The 21,008-nt window shown below is 41.7% G+C and overlaps 1 protein-coding gene across 4 annotated transcripts in view; it reads left to right on the top strand.

Moving 5' to 3' along the window:
• LOC126473427 (bromodomain-containing protein 8) overlaps nt 1-21,008 on the top strand; it is a 270,271-nt gene that overhangs the window by 43,970 nt on the left and 205,293 nt on the right. The window lies entirely within an intron of this gene.

The raw sequence follows: 21,008 nt of genomic DNA, 5'->3' as shown, positions 1-21,008 counted from the left end.
GGAACATTATTTATTTATGTTCAGGTTTAACTGCCAGTCCCTGCACCAATCATTGATCATCTGCATGTCTTCCGACATGTTGCTACTGTCTTCTGAGTTACAACATTCCTATTGACAACACTATTGTCCACACAACTTGGGAATGTAACTGGGTGATGTAACCTCCTGAAGAAAAATTCTTTGTCGCAAGGGACTATCAAGAGTCTTAAGGGATTGGATACCTGTGAGTTTTTTTGGTATGATCAGATAGTATTTGCAGAATTGTTTACACACAAGACAAATTTTCAGTAATTGTTATTGTCTCACTCTTACTTAAGAATACTTTCTGTAAGTGGCTGAGAGTCGTGCGAGAGCAGATATAGGAAGCATTTACACAGAGCAGTGAAAGAGAGTCGGTGATAGCTGAGAGATCACTTTCCATCAGTGAGAGGGATTGCATTTAAATAAGTGATATTTCAGTAACAATTATGAAAAGTGTAAGTTGCTACTCACCATAAACATGACACATTCAGGTGCACACAGACACAAAGAAAAGACTGTCTCTCTTTTCAGAGCCTGATGATAGATAATCAAAGCTCAGGCAAAGGATGTTTTTCAGTTTTGTTCCCTTGGGTGGATTGGGTAACAAAAGAGGTGCTCCTTTGTAGCTGGTTTGTGGGAGTGAGGGAACGATTGGGGCTGTATGGAGATGTGGCATGGGAAATCTGTTTGTGGAATAGGTCTGGGGGTAGTGCCTGTCTGTGAAGGACTTTGTGAGACCTTCAGCATACTGAACAAGGGTGTTCTTGTCACTGCAGATAGATCTTCTGCAGGTGGCAGGTTGTATGGGAGGAATTTTTTGGTGTGGAAGGGATGGCAGCTATCTAAGTGTGGGTACTGTTGGTGGGTTTAATGTGGACAGAGGTGTGTGTGTGTGTGTGTGTGTGTGTGTGTGTGTGTGTGTGTGTGGAACCATCAGAGAGTAGGAGGTGAATGCCCAAGAAGGTGGCACACTGGTTAGACGAGGACCAGGTGAAGCAGATGAGGGAGAAGGTGTTGAGGTTGTGAAGGAATGAGAGTAGGGTGTCTTGGGCATGAGTCCATATCATGAAGATATCAGTGAACCTGAACCATACCATTGTATTGAGATTTAAGGAGGCTAGTAAGGTTTCCTCTAGATGGCCCACAAACAAGTTGGTGCAGGAGGGTGTCATGCGGGTCCCCATGACTGTGCTGTGGATTTGTTTGTACACCTTCCCTTCAAATACAAACTAATTGGTTGTTAGGTTAAAGTTATTAAGGTGTTGGAGGAATGAGGTAGTGGGTCTGGAGTTTGAAGGACATTGTGAGAGATAGTGTTCAATAGCGGCAAGACCATGGGCATGAGGGATGTGTGTGTAGAGGGAAATTTATTTATTTATTTTTATTTATTGATTGATTTATTTAACCTGGTTATTTAACCTGGTCGCAACAATGACAATTGGGGATCCAGGAGGTACAGAAAGGTGTGGTGATGGTGAATATTCTGTGGTACATTTGAAATAAGAGGCAATTGGTTGGAGATGTTAGTCAGTGAAGGCCGAAATTCTTTCAGTGGGGGTACTATAACTGAATATGATGAGATGTCCAGGATTGTTAGGTTTGTGAATTTTGGGGAGCATGTAGAATATGGGTGTGCTGCATGCCATAGGGATGAGGAGGAAAATAGATTCAGGGGAGAGTTTGCGGGAAGGGCCTGAGGCTGTCAGCAGGGATTGGAAGTTGTGTTGGACTTCTGGGATGGGATCACTTTGGCAGAGTTTATTGGTGGACGGGTCAGACAATTGGCAGAGGCCATCTGACAGGTAGTCACATTGTAGCAACAGTGGTGGAGCTGTTGTCTGCAGGTAGGATGTGTTTTGAGGCTGTGTATAGCTATCATTTCTTCTGCTGAAAGATTGGTCTTCTTGGGAAGGGAACTGTGGAAGAATTGAGGCCAAGATGGAGGTAAGAAATTCCTGGTTTGTGACCAGGGGGTGGTTAGGTGGGGAGGATCTTGTTTGGCTGGTGGTATGAACTGGGAGAAGCAGTGTTCAATATTGGGATTAGGTTGGCTGTGGTTGGAGGGACTGATGGTAAAGAAGTCTTTCCATCACAGCAATTGGTAGGAGGAGAGTAGATCTCTGACAAATCAACCATGGTTAAATTTGGGTGTAGGACTGAAGGTGATGCCTTTAGATAGGACTGAAACTTTGGTGGAGCTGAGGATTTATGTGGAAAGGATAAAAACAATGTTCCAGCACTTGATTTAGTGGGTACTGGTAGGTAGTTTTGGGGGTATTGTAAATTGAAAAGGTCGCCTAGGCAGTGCCAAGGTGCTATGAGGGGTTGAAGAGGAGGAACTCTCTGGTTGAGACATAGGTTTTATAGTGATGACCGAAGGTGCCACTAGGAAGTCGGCAGGTTGGATAACTTATAGAGATGGTGTCTGGAATGCTCTAGCGGGTGCTGGAGAGCATGGTTCATCCATTCCTGCTAACATCATCGAATAGTGTCGTCACTCCTATTCAAATGAATAGTGGCGTTAGTCCTATTCAAATGTCGAGTGATTCACCCATTACAACAACTGGCTTCTTTGGACAAAGTAAACCCTGTTTCTCAAATCCTGACATAAGTGTATATCCTGACATAAGTGTATATCCTGACATAAGTGTATATCCTGACATAAGTGTATATTGTTCACACACCTGTATGTGATGGTTAGTTACTGTCCAACTGAGTGCACGGAATAAAATTTGCAAAGAATTTATGCCCTGATATTGCCAAGTCCCCTATTTTGTCCTTGCGAACTGCACAGTGAAATTGTGTTGCAACATCACTCATTCACTCATTGCCCACCAAAGTTTGCAGTTTTGCATCTTCTGTTGATATCTGTATGAATATCAGTTTGTGGTGCTTTTTTGTATTTTCCACACCTTCCTGTACCACACACACTTGTGAACCTTAACTTAACCAACCCCCTTCCTCCCACCACGCCCCTCTCTATGCGTGTGTCTCAACACATGCCTATTCCCATACTTCATTCGTTCCATTTTTTTCCCCGCATTTTTGTACATTTTTATGTAATTGAATGTGCATATTTTTACATATTCATGCTTACTTTTAAGAATTTTATGTATTTGTGTGTATTGCTGTGTGTCAGTATCTGTTTTTACGCTTCTTTTTCTGTTATCTAGTTCCCCTCACAACCAATTAACACATTAATTTGCCTGTTACGAATATCACTTCCTGTTTCTCCAATGACATCCATGCTGCAATGGACCCCTGCTCTATCTTTCTGCATCAGTTCAGAAATGTATCCCTTTCCCTGGCTAAAACCCAGTCCCACATCTCGTATAAACCCTAGAATTCCTCCCCCCTCCCACACCACTGGACTAACCATAAAAATTTCTTTCACTGGATTCCATCACTCCTTTCACAGTGACCTTTTCATTTTCACATTCTGCCAGTTCCTGTGCCTCACAAACCTGGTACTGAAGCAACAATTTTTCATGTAACAGGCATACCAAAACCACCTGTGCTCCATCCGTAAGATACTGCTACTGTGAAATCCCTACTGCATACATCACATCTCTTAAAACTGAATCCCTCGCTCTTCAGCATCCGGAAGAGCATTCCAGACACCACCTCCATAAGTTATCCAACCTTCTGGCTTCCTACTGCCACCTTGGACACCACCTTCCAACACCTATCCTACCCACAGTATTCCTCCTTGTCAACCCCTCATCGCACCCATTGCTGCCTAGGTGACTTTTTCAGCAAACAGTACGTCCAAAACTACCTACCAATACTCCACTAAATCAAGTGCCAAAACAATCCCGGAACACTGTTTACCTTTCCACCTAAATCTTCAGCCCCACCAAAGGTTTAGTCCCATCCAAAGGCCTCACCTTCAGCCCTACACCCAAATTTAACCGTAATGAATTTGTCAGAGACCAACTACCCTCATCCCGATCCCTGCAGTGGACAGACTTCTTTACCACCAGTCCTTCCAACCATAGCCAACCTAATCCCAAAATTGAACTCTGCTTCTCCCATTTCATATCACCAGCCAAACGTGAACCCCCGCCACCTAACCACCCACTGGTCACATTCCAGGAATTCCTTACCTCCAACTTGATCTCACCATTCTTCCCCAGTTCCCTTCCCAAGGACACCAGCAGAAGAAATGACAGCCATACACAGCCTCAAAACAGATCGTACCTGCGGACAAAGGTTCCACCACTGTTGCTACGAAGTGACCACCTGGCGGATGGCCTCTTCCAGTTGTATGACCTCTCCACCAATGAACTCTGCCAGAGTGATCCCATTCCAGAAGTCCCTGCTGAAAGCCTCACACCCTTCCCAAAAACTCTCTCCTGAACCTATTTTCCTCCTCACCCCTATGACACCCACCTTCTGCATGCTCCCCAAAATCCACAAACCTAGCAATTCTGGACTCCCCATTTTAGCTAGTAATTGTGCCTCCACTGAAAGAATTTTGGCCATCACTGACCAACAACTCCAAGCATTTGGCAAAGATCTAGCCTTCCACATTAAAGGTACCAAGAAGTTCCTTCACAGATTCTACATCACCACCCTCTTTACCTCCTGGAATCCTACTAGTCACTCTTGACTCCACTTCCCTACACACCTACATTCCTCAAACCTATGGTGTTGTCACTATCGAACACCACTTCTCCCAGCATCCTTCAGATTTCAAACCCACTACCACATTCCACATACATATTACTGACTTCATCCTAATATGCAGATACTTCTCCTTTGAAGGGAAGGTGTGCAAACAAATCTGTGGCACAATGACAGGCACCCACATGCTAACCTCCTATGTCAACCTGTTTATGGGCCATGTAGAGGTAACCTTACTAGCCTCCAAGAACCCCAAACCCTGATGTGGTTCTGGTTGATTGATATCATCTTCAAGATCTTGACTTATGGCCAATACACCGCAGCCTCATTCCTACATATTTGCAACACCTTCTCACCCATCTGTTTCTCCTGGTCCTTCTCAACTCAGCATGCCACATTCCTGGGTGTCTCCACCTCCTCTCTGCTGGCTCTATCCATTTCTCTGTCCACATTAAACCCACCAACCACCAACATTGCCTGCATTTAGACAACAGCCATCCCTTCCACAGAAAAAAATATATCTCATACAGCCTGCCACATGGGGGCTGTGTACCCTCAGTGACAAGAATGTCTTTGTCCAGTATGGTGAAGGTCTCTTAAGACCTCCACAGGCAGGCAGGTGTCATCCCCTAGACCTACTCCACAAGCAGATCAAGCAGATTTCCTGTGCCACAACCCCCCCCCCCCCCCCCCCCACAACCACACACACGCCCTTAATCTTCCCACCACCCCCAACATTCAGTTATGAAGGAGTGCTTCCTTTGTTACACACTGCTACCTCAGACTGGAACAACTGAACCACATCCTTCGTCAGGGCTCTGATTATCTATCATCATGCCTTGAAACGAGGGATATCCTACCCAAGATCATTCTCATCCCTCATAAAGTGGTGTTCCGTCACCAGCCCAACCACCACAATATCATAGTCCATCCATATTCCACTCGCAATCCCAGCCCCCTTGCCACAGGAATAATATGCATGTGGAAGACCTAAGTACAAGACCTGCCCAATCCAGTGACCCAGGACTTTCTATTGTGGTCTTGCACAGGCTTATCTTATCCTGTCAGAGTCTGGGTCACTTGTGAAAGCACCTATGTCATATACTAGGTCTGTTGCAATCATTGAACAGCTTTTCATATTGGTATGACTATGAATCAGCTGTCCACCAGGATGAATGTCTACTGCTGAACTGCAGCAGAGAGCAGAGTGGACTACCTAGGCACATCAGGCAGCTGGACATAACATGCATGATTCAGTGGCTGCTCATAATTCAGAATGTCTGGATCCTCCCTCCTGCCACCAGCTTTTCTGAACTGTGCAGGTGGGAGTTCTCCCTACAATACATTCTCTGCTCCTAAAATTATCCCTGCATAAACCTACGATAACCTAGTGTCCCTACACCTAACAGAACTCACTCCCCCCCCCCCCCCCCCCCCTTCTTGATCCCCTTTCCTGTGACCTCCTCCCAATTTGCATCCCACTCACCCTCGTTGTGTGCTGTTATTTGTCACTGTTTCCACCAGTCTTTTTTTCTCTTTGATCCTCTCCTTTATGCTTTCCGTTTCCTGTCCCTCCTTTGCCACAAAGACTCATGACGCTGTGTAAGGTCCTGCTTGCTTCAGCAGACAGTGTTCTCTCCCTCCACCCCATACCGCATCCACTTCTGTGCCCCACTCCTGATTGTCAGTGCAACAGTTGCAGTCTGGCTAGGGTGGTCAGAGATTGCAGTTGTGTGTGTGTGTGTGTGTGTGTGTGTGTGTGTGTGTGTGTGTTTTCCTTTCTTTTCTAAAGATGATTTTTCTATTTTAGTAAGTTTAATGTGGACTCTAACTTCACTTGCTTTTCTCAGTCTAATTTGTTCTGATTGATAGAGATTAGGTTTGATGCTGAATTAACTAACCTATTTTTTTTTTTAAAAAGTATTGGCTCTCACTTACTTTTTAGTCAATGACCAGTTCTGTGAACAGGCATGTGGAATTGCAATGGGTAGTCCTTTGTCACTTAATGTTACTAACCTTTTTTACGGAAGGTTTAGAGGAACAGGCCCTGGAGTCAGTGGCATTGATACCCGCATACCTTTTTAAATATGCAAATAATACTTTTGTTAGTTGGCCTTATGGAAGTGAGAATTTAAACAGCTTTTTAGGACATTTTAATTCAGTCCACCCAAATAATTGTTTCATGATGGAGTTGTAAAAGGATGGCTGTCTTCCTGTCCTAAATGTATTGGTCAAGAACAAAGTTTGATGGTACTCTGGGCCATGCCATTTTATAGGAATCAAAGTCACACTTCAGGCTGATAGTTGTCACCAACTGGCCCAGCATGAAGGGAAACATTTGTACCTTGGTTCATAGGGCCCTTGTCATCACACATCATGAAAGTTTCCTTGGTACCAGTCATTGTATGGATTATATCGATACAGTGATTCTTACATGCACTTCCAGGTATTGGGATAGTGATATTAAGGAAGCAGATGGCATTAAATTTGCAAGTGATGTTATAATTGAAGACTGTTTTAACAAAACTCAACAAATGCAATTTACAGTATTTTGCAGGAGAGGTATTTTTAGTTGTACTCAGAATAATTGCTTCAAAAATTTAATACTGGTTACCTATGTAGATAGGGATTGATGAGGGAATAACTGACGTTCATCACTAACAGCCTTTATCGAGGAAAAAAGTTAAAAATTGCACATTTTTACAAAGCTCAACATATCCTCTTCTTCAGGCATGTTTCTTCTTTATTTTATGAAGCTAGATGGTATATTTATACATTCTAAGCATTTCATTTCAATGGGCTCTCAAGTTTAATACATTTTGTAGACAATATACGAATAAGAAATTAACACTATATCGATGAATTAATTTTTTGCTTGTATGTTGATACATGAACAGGAGTTTCAGTAATAAAATGTGTGTCTCACATCTTAAACCTATTATGACACTCATAGTGATGTGTTTAAATGACAACTAAAGCAGTAGTTTGTCTTTTAATACAGTGTTTGGATTTAATGTTGTGTAATACGAAGCAATACTGAAACACAGTCCTGCTTGATGTGAAGGTTCTTCATAATACAGAATTTTGACTTCAGTATCATTAGCATCCCCTTGTAAACTTTTGAATAGAACACTTTATTTTCCTTTGAATCATTTTCAGAATAACACCTCAGCTTCTTCAAGATATTAGCTCTAGTTTTGCTTTACGTGATCCACTGATGGAAGTTGAGGTGCTTCTAACATTATTGAAGCACTTCTCTTACCAGGTTTCAGTACCTCAACAACTATCGGTGAAGCAAAGTATTTTGGAAAAGGCATTGTGACGCGGTCTTAGGTCTTCTTACATAATGCAGTACTTTTGCCATGGATATCTTAAAAGGTGGTTTCAAACAATGGAAACTCCAGTTCGGAAAATAAACAATAGAAGGGAAAAGATAAGATTGCTACTCACCGTAGACAGGCACAACGAAGAGTCTTACACACATTTAGCTTTTGGCCAAAGCCTTGTTCAGAAAAGGAAATCCTGCACCCATACCCTGCTATCCCTTCTTCCCCTTCCCCTTCAGACTGGTGCCTTCAGTCAATGTGACAGTTGCATTTCTGTCTAAGCTTCCAAAGATGGCAGTCATGTGTGCATGAGGCATGCTTGCTTGCGTGAATGAGTGACCGCAAACACTGTCTGAGCTGCCAGAGTTGGCAGTCTTATGTGTGCGTGAGGTGTGCTTGCTTGTGTGTATGAATGGTGTGTGTTTCTCTCTTTCTCTTTTGCGGATGTAGGCTGTGGCTGAAAGCTTTGTGTAAGTGTCTTTTAATTGTGCCTGTCTACTACTTAATGTGTAAGTAGCAATCTTATCTTCTCCTATGTTGGTGATATTCCTATTTGGAATTTCCACAGTTTGATAATTTGAATTAAATATGATGCCCAGTGGTCTGCTCGCTACTAATAGTGCACCTGGTTGGTTTCGACATAAGGAACAAATCATTACAGGTTTGTAGTGAAACTGTTATTAATTTTTCTGATTCGCTTATTTCTAACACTACAAAAAATAAGATTAATCCTTTGAAGACTAAGTTTATAGACACTCAGAATGAAAATATGTCGGGGCTTGTATATCAGTTATCACAAAAAAGGTTGTGATCTTTGTTGAGGTAAGGCTTCAATAGAATGGTTACAACCCAACCGGACTGGAAACACAGAGGCCACAAGTACCTGTTTTTATTTCTGCTTCTCTTTCTGTGTGCACTATAATATGAAAAATAAATGTAGTTTCATCACACAGTGTAAACAGTTTTATTCCAAATCTGTGCCTTTCACTTGGTACATATTGTTTGGAAACAAGTCTAACTTCCCCACCATGAGAAACTCATTAATGCAGAAATCCCTGGATGGATTTAGAATTGACTTGAATTTTGCTGCCAAAAGATTCACAATATAATTCCTTGTGTAAAGCCTGTATGCCCTCTCAACATCTCCCAAAATGCCTGCACCACTAAAATGTAACATTCGAAGAAATGGCATGTAGACAATGAGTCCTTCAGTCTATTCTTCTTTACTTGAGCCAGCAGAATGCAGGCTGCTAAAAGCTGATACTTCTTATCTACACTTAGAACTGTTCATTGAATTCCCCAGGATGATCCTTGACATTGTTCATTCACTTACCTGCAAAAGCTGTTAGTTTCATTGGCAATGTATCCCATAAATTGCCTATCAAATATAAGCTGAAAACATTTGTTTTCACCAGGTTCCTCACTCAGTCCACCATGAAGATCCACTCCCGAATTGTCGTTAAAGAAAGTGTAGTTCTGATTTGCAAACAAGCTGGCTGTCAGCTATCTGTATTTACCATTTCGTACCTTTTGCTTCTTTCTCATCTGTGAAGGGCCCAGTTCATGAATAATTTCATCAATTGAATCTTCACTTACTCTTGATAATACCTCACAGTCTTTGTGGTCTTCAAAATCACTAGCAGATTCCACAGCTGAGTATTCATTTAGAATATTTTTCTAATTTCATCATCACTCAGACCTTTCCAAAGTGTCGTTGTCACCAAACATAAAAACACAAGTCCAAGTATGAAATTTTGTTCTCATAGATCAAATGTATACAAGGCCACTTGAAAACGCAAGTAGATCCACATTTTCACAACAGATAGCAACACCATTGTCACAGAAGGGAGCAATTGTACCTATACAGCGTCAGATACCCACAACAGAAAGTGAAAACATACACATATGGTCGTAGGCTGGTGTGACAATTTGGTCACCGCTATTCTGGTGTGGTTGTGTTCACAAAGGATTAACCATGTTCATCACAGTAGGAAAATGTATCTTAAATAGGCCAGCCTCTGTTGTTTAGAAAGAGCAAAAGCAATACTAATAATGTGGCCTCTGTTTTACGCAGTTAGTGCAAACAGTAATATTTATTTTTTGTGATACTGACTGAGTTCCTGAGATGAACTTTCTTTACAATTAGTTGCTATTATGACCTTAATGTTAAATTTCAAAGCTTACAACAATGCAGTTGTGTTATATAGATACTTACAGATATTAATTGCACATGCCACACATGAAGCTGAATCTGCCTGTGCTCCATTTCTGCAGGGATAATGCAGAAACTCCACTGATATTACTCTTGTCACTATGATGGATTCGTGAAGTGTCACTATCACTATCACTGCCACTGCCACGACTGCATTATCATTTAATGTAGTTATCACCTCCTCCACCAAATTTTGGTAAACAGCTTCATTCTGCCATGCTCTTTCCATGGTGTTCTGTATGTGTTTGGCAGCTTTCTTCCAGTCTTCAGAGATGGCTATCCTGACAGCTTCTCTTGTGAGTGCTTCAATTACAAAGAGGGATATTGACTGTATTGGGTTGAAATTTTGGTAGTAAGGTGGTTGTCCAACAACTGTGTGCCCATGTTTTCTTTCCAGTTCATCAGTTTCATATAGGGGGAATTTCCGCCTTCCAATTTGGCATGGTAGGTGACTTGTCAACAACAACTGAATCGTAAAGAGTATTACATAAAACAACTGTTGCTGGTGTGTCAAGATTTGGTGTTAGTGAATCTTGGAACCATTGTGCAAAAGTAAGGTGGTTCATTTCTTTGTGATAGTCTACTGTTTTCTTTGAATTATAAGCAGGAGACTGTTTGGGAGAAAACCTCGCAAGGTGCCCACATGAAGAGGAATAAGTCTGTCCCCTTAGCCAGAAGGCATTGCCATTGGTCTTTTAGCTGCTTGACAGTGTGACCAGGATTGACCCACTAGGATTGACCCAGGATTGGCACACCACTTCGGCAATATTTATGCTACAGATGTCCCTGATAAACTGGCATCACCATGCAGCTATATCCTCCATCTCCATCAACAACTTACAGCCACAGAATTGTCCATAGTAAAAGCCTAGTTTGTGTAAAACTGTGTGCAAGGATGTGCGACAGCCATGAACAAGTCCTTATTCTTTAAAAGTGACCAGTAACTTCCTGAGTTTAGGATTTTTCTTCCTGTGATAATCATTAACGTGATGATGAACTGCATCCTGTGCAAAAGAATTGACGTTGGTAATCTGCTTATCCATTAGACATTTTTTCCCAGGGGTTTTAGGTTTTGATGATTCTTTGGGTTTCTTTTCTTTGTCGAATATTTGCTTCCCAAACTTCACAACAGTGTTTTTGTTTATATTCAAAGCTGTGTCAGTTCCATTGATTATTTTGTTGATGGAGAGCAGTGGGTCACCATTAAGTTTGTCATTCTCAAAATAGACAACTATCAAGTAAAACACTTCGCTCGACTGCTCTCGTACGGCAATCCCCTGGCCAAGAGAACAATGTTGAACCTTTCCACTTATGACTTTCAATGAATTTCCCACTGACATTGTTGAGTACCCCAGATCAAGTAATGTTAACAATGAATAACGGTAACAAGGAATAATGGTAACAGCAAATAAAAGAATAACTCCTACAGCTGTAAAAATGAACACACAGAAGGTCAAGGGATGAAGTGATCACAAGGGACAGCAAGCTGACTATAACAGAAGCTCACTGCAAGCAGGAAGTGTTGCTTCGTGGGTGAAGGTTTGGCAACAGTGAGAATTTGCTGCGGCTGTAGGTAAGTGTACTATTGGCAGAAAGTGGCCCAGGCGTGCTGCGTGGGCTTTCCCCCCTTCCACTTCCATCCTTGCTCTCAACCCTAAAGTAATTACTGCTCTGATCGACTACTACTGCCGTCTTCTACATTACTTTATTTGCCAAGCAAAGTAGTTTGCATGATCTTTTGTGACTTACTCTTTCTGTCTGCCCAGTTTTTAAAATGTCGTCTCCTTTCGTGACTTTGACTGTCTGGTTTTTTTAATTTCCAATCTTTTTTTGATCATGTAGACCACTTTTGTGGTGAGAAGTACTCACCCACTCATTACCTCATGTTAACCATTGTCTGTTCTCACAATTTTCTTGTGAATTTTTCTGACCTTTTTTTCGAATTTTTTGCCTGCTTTTCTTCAGTTTTTCTATCTTTTTCCACCCTCTGCCTCTGGTTTTTGCCACCCTACCATTTCTAACACTCCAAACTGAACTCTCTTGCCATGATGAATCCCATCACACATTACATCCATTCTTTTCGAAAACATGCTTTTATGCTATCAAAGTTAAGGTCCCAAATTCTATTTCTCTAAACCTGCTTGTCTCTTGGAGTTACTCCCAAAGGCCCAACATTGAAAGTCCCTGTTTTTGGACGTGATCCTACTCTACACCAGCCTATTTTACGGTTTCAAATACAGCAATCTCTTGCACTTACCCAACTAAACTGTGACCTATATGCCTCATCTGCCAACTTCCATTCCACCAGAGTTCCCTCCTCCTACAAGATCCTGCAGTTATCTGCCTCTCATGTTTCCTTTATGATATCATGTGCCAATACAACTTCAGACTGCAACAACATGCCAGACTCACCTCAAAAAGCTATCCCACCTCCTTTGAAACTACCCCAACAGTGGTGTTTCTCTTCCTGTCCCTCTGCAGCTCCCCAAACAGCCACACCATCAGCCAGCACCCCTCTCCTACAAACCGAACTTGGCCAGCCTCCTTAACATCCCACAACCTTCACCACAGCCTCCCAGACCTGTAATAACTCATAATCACAAGAACCACTCACAATAGTACTGTGTTCTCAACCTCCTGTCGCATCCCTCTCCCCCACTGAATTGTCTGTATTATCCGAGAGTCTCACTTTCATCCCTAAATCTGGATTGAACCATGCTGCTTTGGTAGAGGACCTACTTTCCTTTATGCACAATGTCAACTGGAAATATCACTTTGCAACCCAATCCCAAAACTGTTCCAGCAGCAAACCTGACATTAAACCCTGCCTTGAACAGTTCAGATCACGATCCCAACTTGATCCACTACCACTATCTCAGATTATCCCTCACAAGCCTTCCAAGAATTCCTCACATCCAGCATTGCTTCACAACCTGTCCTCAGGTCCGTAAAACATGACCCTAACATGTCCTCTGCAGAATTCCAGGCTCTTCGTTCTCTAAAAGCTGATGACTCCATCATCATCATCATCGTGCTCCCAGCAGACAGAGGATCTACCACTGTGGTACTTGACCGACAGGAGTGTTTTAGTGGAGGTCTAAGCCAGCTGTCGGACACCTCTACATGCAGCATTTGCAACCAAGATCCCATCCCTGTGATTCAAACTGACCTGCAGACCCTCCTAAAATCCTCAGGCCCCTCACAAGGACTTTCACTTCTATCCATAGAACTTCCTACCCCACTCAAACCATACAGCCCCACCTTTTACCGTCTTCCTAAAATCCACATACCCAGTCATCCTGGTCACCCTATAGGTGCTGGCTTCAAAGCACCCATTGAACATATATCTGCCTTAGGGATCAGCACTTGCAACCCATGGTACAAAGACCTCTCTGCTGTATTAAAGATAACAACCATTGCCTAGATTGTCTGAAATCTGTGCCCATCCCTCTCCCACCACACACCTTGCTTGTCATCATTGATGCCATCTGCATCTATACCAACATCCCCCACATACATGGTCTGTCTGCTGCTGAACATTTCCTCAGTCAACACCCACCTGATTCCAAGCCTGTGACGCCCTTCTTGCTCACATTAATCAACTTTATACTTACCAACAATTACTTCAGAGGGCAGACAAACAAACAGATCCAAACAGAGCCATGGGAACCAGGATGACTCCTTCCTATGGCAACCTTTTTGTGGATCGCTTGGAGGGAGCTTTCCTGGGATCCATGAGTCTTCGCCCCTGGTTTGGTGTAGGTACATTGGTGACATCTTTGCTCTGTGGACTCACAGTGAGGCTGACTTGTTAAAATTCCTGGAATCTCTAAATACCTTCTCCCTGTTAAGCTTCACACGATCCTACTACGAATCCTGTGTCACTTTCCTTGAAGTTGATCTCATCTTCACTGAAGGCCAGCTACACACTTCTGTCCAGATCAGTCCACTAACAAACAACATTATTTACATTTTGGCAGTTGCCATCCTTTCTGTGTCAAACATTCCCTCCCATACAGCCTTGGCATTTGAGGTAAACATATTTGTTTGGAATCGGACACTTCACAGGAATACCCCACCACTCCCACTTCAGCCTTCACAGGATGTAATTATCCCAACAGCCTAGTTCAAAACCAGATTTCCTGGGCCATCACATCCAGTCCTGGTACCGCTAATCCTCCAAAAGCAACTTTGGAGCACAACACTTGTCACCCAGTATTATCCTGGTCTTAAATGTATCACTCAGTTACTTTGATAAGACTGTGACTTCCTAAGATCGTGCTCTGAAATGAGCAAAGGGATAGCCACCTGTGAAACAACATGTCATATACCAGCTGTTAAGTAAACACAGTTCAGCCTTTTACATCGGCTTGACTACCACCCAGTTATCAGTCAGAATGAATCGGCATAGGCAGAGAGTGTACAAAGGTAACACACAATCCTGTTGTGGAGTATGCTATACAACATAACAGTTACGACCTTGGTGCCTGTTTCATAAAATGCGCCATCTTCAGCAAGACACCAGTTTCTCAGAGCTCTGTAGGTGGGAACTAGTACGACAACATGTCTTTGGTTCTCACCACCCACCTGGCCTTAATTTAGGTTAATTCCTTCCATCTCAGTATTTATTTACAATAAGTACTCCTCTCTTCATTCCATTTTGGTTTTCTACATCTTTCATTTTCTGACCTGTCTATTTTTTTGTTGCCCCACCCATCCACCTCTTGTTACATACAATGCACTTAGCTTTTCACTATTACTAAATTGTGGACGATGTTTTAGTAGTAATCTCTGTCTTGCATATTACCCTGTCTTCCACCTTTAATCTCTCAGGTTTTTCAGATCTCAACCAGTGCAGTCCCCAACGATCAGTCTTTCCCCCTCATTCCGTCTGGTAAGTCGCCCCTGGCCAGGGGTTCTGGATGACTTTTCTTAGCTGTTCCCCTTTCCCTTAAACTCTCCAGTCCTCTTCCTTCACCCCTCTTCCTTCACCCCTCTTCCTTCACCCCTCTTCCTTCACCCCTCTTCCTTCCCCTTCATCTCTTCCACCAGAAGGAGTAGCCACTGGCTGTGAAAGCTTGTAAAAGTTAAGTCCTTTTGTTTGTATGTTCCCCTGCAGCTGCTTGGTGAGTAGATTTTTTTTTTTAATCTGTCCATTTACACTAAAGTAATTTTGGGTGGACTATAATAGTGTTGCAGAGGATGCAAAGATCACAGAATAATAAAAATAGTGTTTTAATGGTACCAAATTCATGTTCCTTTTAAATTAAGTGGATTATGAAACAATGTGTCTACCACATGTAAGTGCAGTAGGGAAGTTTTAAGGGATGAATTGTGGTCTGGGTGGTGGAACAGGGTGGAGAGTAGAAGTGTGAGGCAAGTAGATTGCTGTATTGTGGTCATGCACTTCTCTCATTCATGTGTGTGCAAACCGAAGAATGAGAAAGCAATTCCACACACTCTCCACCTCACTACATCACAAGAAGCAACTATAGGGTGTTTCACAAAGTTGTGTGACCCTTCCACAGTTCGTCATATGAATCACTGGCGATGCTGTCTGCACATACACCAGGAGGGGATGGAAAGGGTGGGATGGGGTTGGTGGTGGGGTGTGTTTATTTTCTACAAAGAACATTAACACTGTGTGAAATGCACAGATAAGTTACTAATACTACTAACCCAAGCAACACACATGGACACATTCTATGTAAATCTCTGCACACTATTCTACTTGCTATAGTGCACATTAATACTTAGTTATCCAGTATGGCAATCAAAGCATTCTTCTGGGAAAGGGAACTTCTTCCACCACGAATGCTGTTCACTTTTCAGTTTGCAGGCAGACTTTACCTCCTTTCCAGTTCTCTTAAGTGAGTAGGCAAAATAACTTCACTGAGCTTGTCTTCTTCTTCTTCTTCTTCTTCTTCTTAGTACAGCCCTTCATAGGTTTTGGCCTCCTCAAACAATCTTCCTCGAGACACACCTGTTCTCTGCTTTTCTCTTCTATCTTCGAACCTCCATCTTGCCAAGGTTGGCCAACATATTGTCCAGCCATCTAGCTCTTCTTTGGTTCTTCCTTCTGATGGAATACAATCTTTCATTATTCCTTTGGACATCCTTTCATTTGTCATCCTCTTTGAATGTCGTAACCTGTGTATCCTTTGAGATTTAACGAAGTACGTTATATCTTTCGCTTGTATAAATTGTTGTGTGTCACGGTGTACCCACTGCCTCTTATATGCACCCATAATTTTTTTGCAGGATTAACCTTTCAGATGCTCTTAGGTTCAGTCTTCATCATTATCTACATTTCTGACAGATAAGAGTAGGTGACCACTGGATGTACAAGGGAATAGTACACTCTTAACATAATTGATCTTGTAATTAGAAAATTCTTGAATACTTGTAAGTTTGCATAATAGGCTTTGTTTCCTGCTAGTATACTTTCTTTAATACGTGCCTCATACTGTTATCGCTGGCTAAGAGGACACCTAAATAATGGAAGCAGCTGACAACTTTGAAAGATTTATTACAGGCCTGAAGGTCTTGTGGTGTTCTTCTCGCCTTAGAATTCGACAGGAACATCTTGTTTTCAGTTACCGTAAGTCCAATTTTTGCTCTTCCTGCTTCCATTATTTCAGACAATTCTTTAATAGTGTTTATGTGTCTTGCCACAGTTGCAGTTCCTCTGCATATGCATATATCTGTATTTCGTCATTATTGTTCCTCTCTTGTCTATTTTTTGTTTCAGGCTATGCAGTGCTAAGCTATACAGGACTGCAGAGAGACCATCATCCTGTTTTGCTCTATCTGTAAAGTCGAAGGTCTTCGTCATTTGTTGTTTGCTTTTACTTATGCCCATTTCTTTTAGTGCATTATACAATGCTGGCCTGCTAACACACTGAAAAGCTGTTTAAAACCAACAAACAGGAAGTGGAGATCTAAGTCATATTCATAAAATTTCTCCATTATTTTTCTAATAACAAACACCTAGTCAGAATTGTCTCTACTTGGCCAGAAACCATGTTGGTATTCTTCAAAGGTATTTTTAGTGCTCTTCTTTAGCCTTTATTCAGCACCACTGAAAATATCTTGTAGGCTGTATTGAATAAAGTTATGCCTCTATAATTTTCACAAGCTAACTTTTATCCTTTCTTATGTACAGGGTGTATTATTCCGGTTTTCCAACCCTCTGGCATGCTTTCATTTTCCCAATTATTATTTATTAATCTGTGAATTTCACATAGTAGAGGATGACTAAATTTTGTAAGTTCTGATACTACCCTATCTTCGACAGGTGCATTGTAATTTTTTAGTTTGTCTCACTGACTCCACCTCTTCCAATGTTGGTCTTTCAGCTTCTTGCCTTTCATTACCTTGTCTGAGTTGGTTTTGAGCATAACTTCAAAGTATTCTGCCCATCTCTGCAATATTTTCTGCTCATTTCAGATTAGCTTACCATTTCTATTTTTACATGCATTTTGCATTGATGGAAAATTTTTTTTCTCGTCATTTCTGTCACATGATAGAATTTTCTTCTTTCATTCTGCTCCTTTAGTTCTTCCACCTCTTGAAATTTTGCATTCAGCCATTCCTTTTTCTTTTTATTATATCTCCTATTAGCATCGGACCTTTATTCCTGATACACCTCCACATTTCTTCATGTCTCTCTCTGTAGTATCCTCCGTCTTGCTGCATTCGTTTCTTTCCTTTCTTCTTATCCCAGTTGTCTCTTCTGCTCCCTTTTTCACCGCTTCGTGGATCCTATTCCGTCTGTCTTGATTTCCCAGTGTTTCCTTACTCTCTATCAGGAATCTTTGTTGTTTATTTTTTTTTAAATTTAATTTAATTTTTTTTTTTTTTTTTTGTGTCCCCTTATAATTTCAGGATCATTCAGTTTTGCTGTATTTCATTATGTTTTTTGTTCCCATTCTGGTTTTATGTATTACTGCTAACTTCTTTCTCAGTATGGCTTTTACACCATAAGAGTCTGAATCACAGTTTGGACCCCTGCTGCTCCATATATCTGTGACTGATGTCGCATATCGTGCTTTTACTAAACATGGTCTATTTCGTTAATTATGCCACACTTTCTTCGTGTAAGGTCTTCATAAAACTGTTCTTTTGTTCTTTCTTCCGCTTCCCGTGTTGGTGCATATGTTGTTGATATTGTTATATTCCTGAATTTCCACTTTTATTCTCAGTCTTTCATTTGTAGGTTCCAATTCCAAAAACCTTTCCCTAATATTGTTTGTTGTTATAAATCCTGTTCCAGATTTCCCTGTTCATCTGTCTGGTCCACTGTGCAGCAGAGAATACAGAAGCATATATATCTGTCCTTGCCCTTGATATCTCACTTCTTGTAAAGCCACAGTATTGTGCTGAAACTTCACGATCTCTTCAACTATTTCTTTTGTGCTTTGAGCTTTCAGCATTGCTCATATGTTCAAAGTTGTTATTGCTAAATCTTTTGTCATTTTTCTGTGGCGAATTCGCGTTCTGTATGTCCCATCCATTATCAGAGGATCTTATTGTGGTTCCGTAATATGACATTTTTTACAGTGTCGGGTTACTGGTCCCGCGCCCAATCCCCACCCAGTAGGACATGTTTTTTTTAAGGTTTATTCCCCCATACCTTTAGAGACCTCCCTGCACAATGTTATGGGATGCACTGTGTCTGGCTCTTCTGTGAAGACTACTCTGGCCTTAGTGACCATGCCGTTAACTGTGCTAGTGCCCTTGACTTCGTCAGAGCACACAAATCCTCCCATCCGGCACTGAAGATGCCTTCGATAAGGTGATGTCCCGTGGGAGGGGTGAGTACTTACTTGCTGTTGTTGATTGGTGGGTCTTTACATAAAATATGTTCCTCTAAAAAATGATTGTGAAATGTTTAATTTGTTAGTGTGATGTCGGTGACCTATGTGGTGTTGGTGGGACAGTGGTTGGATTGGTAAATGTGGTGCTTTGCTGCTGTCTGTTGTTGACAGTTGTGAAACCGTATTGAAGTCATTTGGTGGTGAATTACTGAATTACCAGAAAATTACTGCTCTGCTCTCACCATTAATTGTGGTACTTACCACCATAGTGCTTAGAGCCATTTTGAACAACTTAGATTTGGTACACACATTTAATATTGTTAACCCACTTATTTTAACAAGAAACATTAATTTTGTATCATTAACACTATTTTTATTAATCAGTATTTTTTCTGTTTCCCTACAGTGCTGACTGTTAGTCTTAGAAAAGAATGAATAACACCCCTTTTTGTAGGAAATTGGGTGTAGTTTAATTTTGTACTAGGGAATATTTTTGCTAGAAGCTGCAGTTTCTGAGCTGTTCAAGAAAAACGTAAAAAAGTGCTCTTTAAACATCCCTTCCAGCCCCATGCCCACGCTACACTTTTTAGAATTTTTTCCTCAAACTTTCCTTTGTTGCCAGGACTTAAGACTGGTGTGAGGCATATTGTTCAATTGTTTTTAATTTTAATCAGTAAACTCCAATTTATCCCAAGCAAAGGTGCAGGGATGGACAAAACACCAAAAACATAATGTATTACCCTGCCTAATATGGTGTAGGGAAACCATTGGCTTTCTATACAGCTTCCAGTCATCTGGGAGTGGATAAATATAGCTCCTGCTTGATTTTTCAAGGATATTTTTTGCCATTCACCCTGAAAAATATTGGCAAATTCAGGTAGCATTGATGGAGTTGGACAATGATCATGCACCCTGCTCTCCAAAGTAGACCACAAAGGCTAAATAATAGAGATTTGATGATTGGGATGGCCAGGGGAGATGTAACAATTCATCCTCTTGCTCACAAAACTAGTCCTGAGTGATTAAAGTTGTGTAAATGGGGTTCTGTCTTCTTAAAACACAGTCTCACCTTGGGGGAGCAAACATTGTCCGGTATGATGTACCTGATCAGCCAAAATGGTTGCATATTCCTTGGCTGTAGTGTGACCTTGAAGAGTGCCCAAGGGCCCCATATGTACTGTGATACGTCTACCCAGATCATAACTGAACCCGTACCATATTTCACTCTTGGGATGTAAGCTCGACCAGAAGTTGAAACAGTGTGCAACAAGACTCGTACAACCAAATGACTTCCCTCCATGGCCCCATAATCCAAATTTTATGGCTTCGTCACCACATTTTCCAGTTACTATCATTTGCATCAGTGGTAAGTGATGTGTTGGCAGAAGAGCCAACACTGTGTTGCTAGAGGAGGCCGAAATGCACGCGTTTAAGCTCACACAAACTGGCGTGAGGTCTGGAACAGGACAATGTAATTAATATAGCCAATAAGGTACGTTGCTGCTGGAATACTTAACTTTAATCCATAATTGGTGTACATCGCTCTTGATGATACATAATTACAATCTCAATATAAACTGGTAATGGTGCGTTGCTAGGTTGTAGCAAATGACGTAGCTGAAGGCTATGCTAACTATCGTCTCGGCAAATGAGAGCGTATTTGTCAGTGTAGCATCGCTAGCAAAGTCTGCTGTACAACTGGGGCGAGTGCTAGGACATCTCTCTAGCCCTGCTGTGTGGCGGCGCTCGGTCTGCAATCACTGACAGTGGCGACACGCGGGTCCGACGTATACTACCGGACCGTGGCCGATTTAAAGACTACCACCTAGCAAGTGTGGTGTCTGGCGGTGACACCACAAAGTGAGTTTGGAATTGCATTTCACCCTCTAATTCACCATGACTAATTTGCAGATGATGTGCCACTTTGTCAGTAGTTAATCATCTGTCTAAGAGAATCATTTCCCGTGAATGCTCAATGGTTTCTTCATTTGTGGCGGTAAATGG

The sequence above is a fragment of the Schistocerca serialis genome, chromosome 4 (assembly GCF_023864345.2).
Source record: "Schistocerca serialis cubense isolate TAMUIC-IGC-003099 chromosome 4, iqSchSeri2.2, whole genome shotgun sequence".
NCBI classification, from domain to species: domain Eukaryota; kingdom Metazoa; phylum Arthropoda; class Insecta; order Orthoptera; family Acrididae; genus Schistocerca; species Schistocerca serialis.
This window is presented reverse-complemented; position numbering and strand designations above follow the sequence as displayed.